The sequence below is a fragment of the Marmota flaviventris genome, chromosome X (genome assembly GCF_047511675.1).
Source record: "Marmota flaviventris isolate mMarFla1 chromosome X, mMarFla1.hap1, whole genome shotgun sequence".
In the NCBI taxonomy this organism is placed as follows: Eukaryota; Metazoa; Chordata; class Mammalia; order Rodentia; family Sciuridae; genus Marmota; species Marmota flaviventris.
In genome coordinates, this window is record NC_092518.1 from 52,691,462 (window position 1) to 52,699,638 (window position 8,177).

At 34.1% G+C, this 8,177-nt stretch overlaps 1 pseudogene; it reads right to left on the reverse strand.

Moving 5' to 3' along the window:
• Positions 1–4,766: 4,766 nt before the first annotated feature.
• LOC117794938 (large ribosomal subunit protein eL30 pseudogene) lies at positions 4,767–5,105 on the reverse strand (annotated as a pseudogene).
• Positions 5,106–8,177: the final 3,072 nt, after the last annotated feature.

Consider the following 8,177-nt stretch of genomic DNA (forward strand, 5'->3'; position numbering starts at 1 on the left):
CATTTACTTTTATGCTTTGACATCTGTTTTTTCTCTCAATGCCTGAAAAGTAATAGTGTACTCTTTTTAATTTTTCTTTAGTTGTAGATGGACAAGAATGCCTCTATTTTATTTCTTTATTTTTTATGGGATGCTGAGGATCGAACCTAGTGCCTCACTCATGCTAAGCAAGCACTCTACCACTGAGCTAAATCCCCAGCCCAATAGCGTACTCTTAAAGTCAAGTTTATTTGTGCTTTATTGTTTCATCAATAGTTAACATCTCTCTTTCTCTCTTACAGCTTTTTTATGGGGATAAGCTCATTTAATTATATGTCACTTGATTACATTAATAAGACCTTGTATCAGACAATTATTTTCTAGGCTAATAAGTATTGTTGCTGTGGGGATTTCTAATTTCTATCTTTTAAGTATTTGATGGTATTTAGACTTTTGTTATCATTTTGAAGGAATTTTTACCTAATCCTTGCCTTTAGACCCTGACTTTGTTTTATTAGATATATCTATTACTTAGAGAAATGGCTTTTTCAGAAGATTTACATATTTTCAGATACAGAAATTAGAGCATTCAGTATATTCTCATGTACAGTGGTCCAGTGGACAATTAAAAAACAATGAGATGCTATGGTCTCCTAACTAAAAAAAGAGAAGATATAATACAAATGGTACATTCACCTGTGGCTAGTGGCAGAACAAACTGGCAAAATCCTGATAAAGGTAATTTATTCACAAATGAAGAATTACAAGCTATTCATTTCTACTGGTCCAGTAATAATATCCTTTTGAGAATTTAGGATTACTTTTAAAAACTAAAAGTTCTGAATCTCAATATTTTCCATGAAAACTGAGAAAAAACTTAATGTATGCCATATAATGTTAAAAACTAGCAAATATTTAATTTAGTATATAGGCACTGATGAATACTGAATGGTTTCCTATGAAATTTTAATAATTGTATTTTAGACAGATTCCAACATTTTGATTCCTGTGGTATCTAGTGCCTGGATGGATGATAGTTGGAAAAATAGATGTTTTATTTCCATTCATGTGATTGTTCATGGGTGGGTCTCTACTGAAACCTATTGTAGAAGGTTTTTTTGATAAACATGAAGTACTCAGGAAGTAAAGAAGCTACTTTAATCTGATTATTCATGATGAGGATTATCAACAAGTATAGTTGTCCTTCTCTTAGGCATCTTTATTCTCTCTGGGAAACTTCAGAGCTTACTATTGTATTAGGTGGCACTTGTAGAACTGATAGATTGACAATTTGTTTTTTCTTGGAATATTCATAGATCCTCATTTGTATGGGATTTTGTTTTTATTTTTTGTTGTCAATTTACATTAGAAATAAGCAAAAGTCCTGAGTTCAGTGGCACATGCCTGTAATTCCAGAGGCTCAGGAGGCTGAGACAGGAGGATTGCAAGTTCAAAGCCAGCCTCAGCAAAAGTGAGGCACTAAGCATCTCAGTGAGACCCTGTCTCTAAGAAAGAGAGAGAGAGAGGGAGGGAGGGAGGGAGGGAGGGAGGGAGAGAGAGAGAGAGAGAGAGAGAGAGAGAGAGAGAGAAGCAAAGGTGTATAAACTACTTAAATCATAGGTCCGCAAAATAATGATGATGATAACTAACACTTTATTTAGCTCTCTCTGTGAGCAAACTACCATTTATGTGCTTATTTATGTACATATGGTTATATATAGTAACATTTATAGATTTTTGCATATAGGGGAATTGGTATACAAGTATGTACTTCCATGCTTTGGCAACTGAGAGCACCTAGAAGCAATGCTATCCCAGTTGTAATCAGCACACCTAGCCATTAGATCTTAGTTTCTAAAACTATACTTCACTTAAAGGAACAAGAGCTCCTTGAAGAAATGGCAAATTCAACTACTGAGTTAGGAAATATATCAGATGAATGTGGACCATGCTGTTATATGAGAAAGTAAGGAAGTATTGGAAAAAAAAAAAAAGAGTAACCTAACCCAAACCAAACAAAATCCTACAATGATGAGATATGTTAAAGGGACACAGCAGCCAACTTAAAGGTCTCAAAATTGACAAAGCTCCAATGATTTGAGTAAGAATATAAAGGTTATTTCCCATGAATTCATAATGGTATAAATGAATTGTTGAATGAAAAAATAAATTGATTAGAAGAGAGAAATCTACCATGCCGAAGAATTCTAAATAATTGTAAGGATACTGGGCCCTCTTAAGTAGAAAAGCATAACTCCCTAGTCCTTAAATATGGGCCATACATTGTGACTTCCTTCCAAAGAGTACAGTATAGAAAGAGGGAAGAAATTTACTTTGGAGGGAGAAATTTAAGAAGCACTGTGCTAGCCAGTTTGTTAAGGTCATCATCAAGAGTGATAAATCATATTGACATTAAGTATCCTTGATGCTATATGAGAGTGGCACTTTCCCTCTGTGGTCCTCCATCCCCAATCTCATAGTCTTCATATATTCAAGAAAAAAACAGAAAAATACCAAATGAGAGACAGTCTGCAAAACATTTGTCCAGGAATCTTCAAAACTGCTAAAATCATCAAAGACAAGGAAAGTCTGCAAACTTTCACCAGCCGAAGGAGCTTAAAGGCACATGATGTAATGGGCATCCTAGATGAGATCATGGAACAGAAAAAAGGTTACTTCATGTTATCACAAATGACAGTATTTTCTTCTTTGTTAAGGTTGAATAGTATTCCATTGTGCATATATACCACATTTCCTTTATCCATTCATTCATCAGTGAACACTTATATTGATTCCATAGTTAGTCAAAGGATATAAAATTTCAGTAAGACAGGAATAATTTCAAGGGGTCTATTGTATGTCATGGTGACTATCACTAATAATATATTATATACATAAATATTGCTGAGAGTAGATTTAAAGTATTCTCACCGTAGAAAAAAATGATATGTAATGTAATACTTATGTTAAATAGCTTGATTTAGCCATTCCATCATATGCCAAAGCATTTTATCAATTAAAAATGAAATACATCAAATACAAAAAAAATCTCAAAATATGAGCTTTAATTGATAATAATATATCAATATTTCCTCATTCATTGTAAAAAGTATACTAATAGAAGATATTTATAACAAAAAAGTGATGTGGGCTATATGGGGCCTATTATCTGGGATTTTTTTTTCCATAGATCTAAAATTAGTCTACAAATGAAGTTATCAAAAATATGCAAAAGGGCCTCAAAAATACATTGGAAGGCGCTATTGAGGTCTGGATTGACCTTGACTGAAAGTAAGACCCTTATAAACAAGGATCCTGTTTTTTATCCTTCTTTGTATCTTTTTTCAAAGCCTTTCTCTGAGACCACCATGGATTCTAAGTATGTGAAGCCTTATCTTTACCCTGGAGTTGTCTTTTATCCTGATTAAGACTCTAATTTCATAGAGATAGAGTAGGTAATGTGAGTTTAAAATGGAATTTTAATCACCAAGAGGAATTATTAAAGTATTTTCATTTCAGCCTCACCCCTGTCCCCATGTTGTCCCCTCCCACCTCAGGTTTCCTTTTAATCTTAGTGAACAGAGCTCCTGGCTGCATCACCATAGCAACCAACAGCAAGGGCCAATTAAGTTATAGCTGTGTAATTAGACACCTAAGTTGATTATACAGCCCAGCATACTGAATGGAGGAAAGAGACTGACAGGAAAGAAAATAAGACAGATCTTAGTTGGAGAGTAGTGGGCAGCTGAATATCCAAATTGCAAACCTTGATTCCATGGGAGTCATGAGCCTGGGTGTTAATACCATATCATGTGCCCTCAAACATTAGGCCAGAGGGGGCACCAGTGTCTTTTAAGAAAGTATATAGGGCATTCCTCTCTCCTACTGTATCCCCTAATACCCAGATGTGAGCATACTTTCTCAATGATTTTTTTCCCAAACTGTATTCACAGTACCTAAAGCCTTGTCAGTCTCTTACTGCTGCCTAGCACTTCATGTAGACAGATACTTACATAGCGGTCATGGTGTCCTAGGAACCACTCACAGCTCTAACATATTTTGTGGTCTGGGGCTGGTGTCTTCCTCAGTGTAGGACTCTATTTCCCTATTTGTATAGTGACCAAACTAGTCTAAGATTCTAAGATCCTATAAATGAAGACCTTGGCCTCCTATATCCCTTGAACCTTGCCAAAACTTACATGTTGACAAAATGAAGAGCCTTAATTAGGTGAAGAAATTTAGGGTAAATATACAAAAACCAGGAAACCATGGAAATATGACTTTCTGTAGGTAGGGTTTACTGGAATATAAATATAGGATATAGTTTTGATTTCTCTCTTCTGTGTATAGCAAGTCTGAGTTCTTTCACAGGATGGTGAGGAGAGATACAATTCATATATCATACCATCCGCCCACTTGAAATGTACAACTAAATGATTTTGAGTATATTCATGGAGTTGTGCAATCATATAGCTATCAATTATAGAATTTTTATCACCCCAACAGGAAACCACATTTCTTTTAGCAGTGATTCACTATTTTATTCACTCCACCCAGCTGTAGGCAAACCCTAATCTACATTCTCTCTCTCTGAATTTGCTTATTCTAGACATTTTGCATAAATTAAATGATAATATTTTTAGTCTTTTGTGACTGGCTTCTTTCACATAGTATGTAATGTTTTAAAAGACCATCCCTGCTCATTTCTATTTGTTTTAATTATTTTCCTTCATTCTTTTTTTTAAATAAGTTCTGCCAAGTTTTATTAAAGAAAAATTTTTCATGTTTTACTTTTCACCAGTCTGTTCTGGAATTCTTCTAATGATATCAGAATCAACTGGATCAATGTGCTCACTCTGTAGTATTTTCTGCATGCTGTGCCCAATTCAATATTATTGCCACTGTAGTGATGGACACCAGTTTTGGCCAACATGGCATAGAACTTTATTTCAGATTTCCTCAAATCTGGGCAATTGATGGCAAGGATGACCAATTTCACTTTGCACCTGTCTGATCATCTTCAGAGTCTGCTTGTACCCCAGTACATACTTTCCACTTTTCATAACAAGCTAGAGCCTAGAGTTGATCAACTCCAAAGACTTTTTCATCTTTTTTGAGGCCACCATCTTCCTGCCTTAGATGCAGGATGGCCCCCAACTAAGAGCAGCTGTCAAAATGGCTGGAGAGCTAGTATTTTCCTTCATTCTTGAAGGAAATAAATAGAATAAATAGAATTACATGGTATGGACATGACTCATTTAGCATTCATCAAATGGATATTTGGGTTATTTCCAACTTTTTTGGCTATTATGAATAATGCACTTGTAAACATTTGTACAAGCATTTGTGTGGACATATCTTTTCAAGTCTTTTGGTTAAGGGCCAACGATTGGAATTGCCACCCAAGTCTCTCAGATTACAGTCATGTGCCACCATGCCAGGTTGAATTTTTTAATCCAGTTATTAATTTTTTAGTACCAGAATTTCTGTGTGGTTCCTTTTAAAAAATGATTTCTCTTTGTTGATAATCTTGTTTTGTTCATTTTATCATTACTGATTTCCTTTAGGTCTTTGTTCTTTTTTAGTTCATTGAGCATATTTAAGATAGTGATTTTAAAGTCTTTGCTTTGTACTACATTGAAAGGCTATGTCTTCCTCAGGGATGGTTTCTGCCACTTGATTTTTTTTCTGTTTTTTGTTTTGTTTTGTTCTGTGGTTTTGGGGATTGAACCCAGGGCCTGTGCATGCTAGGCAAGCACTCTACTAACTGAGCTATATCCCCAGCCTCCTTGATTTTCATTTGAATTGGGCACGTTTCCTGTTTCTATGTCTTGTATTACTGAAAATTGTATATTTGAAAAGAATGGTCACCACTTTCAGCTTTTGCAGACTGTCTCTGTGCCTGGGAAGACCCTCCCATGCCAATTAGCAGTATGTTTTCCAAGACTTGGGATCAGCCCAAGATGAAGGCTTAAAGTCTTCTAAATTATTTTCTTAGTATGCATCTTACGTGGTACTATGCATGTGTATTTTTCAATTCCCCCATATGCAAAACTGCTTTAAAATATCTTAATTTCCAAGACTCTTACCTCAGTTTCTCATGAGGGCCATAGATGTTCTATTGTACTATTCTTCCTGTAATCTCTTGCCCTGGGCATATGTGTGTCTTTAGTCCCCTGCAGCTTTCACAAGTAGTGTCCAGCACATTTCATGGCTTTTTTCAGCCTGAGATTGGAATTATGCTGATTTTCTTCATCTGGGTTCTTAGGTGAAACAGAGAGCAGTCCTCCAAGTAGTCTCCACACAGATTAGAATATTATAAATAAGGTCTGCTCTGTTCCCTCTGGTTTTAAGAAGGGAATTAGGAGATGGGCCAATGTTTCCTCCAGAGTGTACCATGTCATATCAAGGAGGGGATGGGGCAATGGTGAGTAAAAGGCCATAAAATTTTCTACTGCTTTGAATGTAGTTTTAAATTGATTTTGGGGGGCATTATATTGGTTATGTAGACCTTTAACTGTTTTCCAGATATTCTATAAAGTTATTTTATCAAGTCTTCAGTTGTTGATTTTTAATATTTCTGTAGAGCATTGAGGCCCTTACCTTCCTAGTCTGTCATTTTGCTGTCATCACTCCTATATTATCAGTTTTTTTCTGTCGTTTTGGTATCAATATTATGGTTCCTTAATAAAATGAATTGAGAGGATTTCCATCTTTTCTATGTTTGGAGGAAATAATTGTAATCTTAGAATTAGCTGTTCCTTAGCTGTTAAAAATATACTATACTGTTAAGAATATTCACCTGTAAAATAATCTGTCCATTGAGCATTTTTGCCAGAGGTAATCTTTGGGTAATGTTTATATTTTATTTATTTTGAATGATTCCAGCTTTCTGTTTTTTGATAATAAATTTTGATTTCATATGATATGTAGGAGATATTAATCTAAGAAGCCCATGAGTGTATAGAAGTTTATACCTCTTCCCCAGACAGAAATTCCATTTCTTTCTACCCCTCATCATGTTTATTTACTTCTGTATTAAAATAATATGTATATATGTATATGTGTATGTATATGTTAAAAGTAGAGGAGTATAAAGCATGTATCACCTATAAATTCAGAGTTACAAGTTCTAAATGAATGGAAATAATTGAAATTTATCAGTATACTAAAAATGTGGTTTAATCCAGGATAACTGGAATAGTTACATATCAGGAAATCTATAAATTCACTTGATTTATTTGAAGTCTTCCTGATAAATTTATAACTAAGAAAAGGATGGAATTATTAAAAGACTTTTATATGTTAAAAAATCCACACAACAATATTTCTGTTATTACACAGATAAATAAACATGCAGAGCAGAGATACCTAAACAACTTTCCTTAATCTATGCAATAAGACACAATTAAAAAAAAATCATTTAGGGGCTGTGGATATATCTCAGTTGGTAGAGTGCTTGCCTCACATGCACAAGACCCTGGGTTCAATCCTCAGCATCACAAAAAAATCATTTAGAGGTAAAAATTTCAGCAAGAAAAATCCATTATTTGAAGACTCCAAAACCAGTTAAATGTAAGGTGCCACTATAAAATGCAGTATGTTTAATAGAAAAAGCTCTCACCATAGTGTGAAAAGTATAATGTGCCTTAGAATAAACTTAAGAAAAAATATAAAGCTGAGGTTATGGCTTAGTGGTAGAGCACTCACTGAGTACATTTGAGGCACTGGGTTCTGTCTTCAGCACCACATAAAAATAAATAAAGTTATATTAAAAATGTTAAAATTTTACAAAATGGCATGATATATGGGGAATAAACCATGTTCATTTTGGGAAAGCCCAATATGCTATTTTAGTCTAATAATTCAAACAATTATAGTTAAGGCTTTTTGTAGATTTTGACATGTGTAATTATAAAATTTACATGGAAGTTTGTATATGTAGGAAGAACTAATAATAAAAATAAAATTATTGGAAATAAAGGGACATCAGAGCAGGAAAAGGTAATCACTGCAAGAGGACAGAGAGTCCATGGAAAGATTTCTATATCATATTGGTGAAATTTAAAAGGGGAAAATTGTACAATGTAACATAAAATATAAATTTTGTGTTAAAAGAAACCCTTCAATATAATAACCTATATTTTATGACTAAATATGTATATGTAAGTTCATTGAAAAAAGCCAAGAAGGAGAAA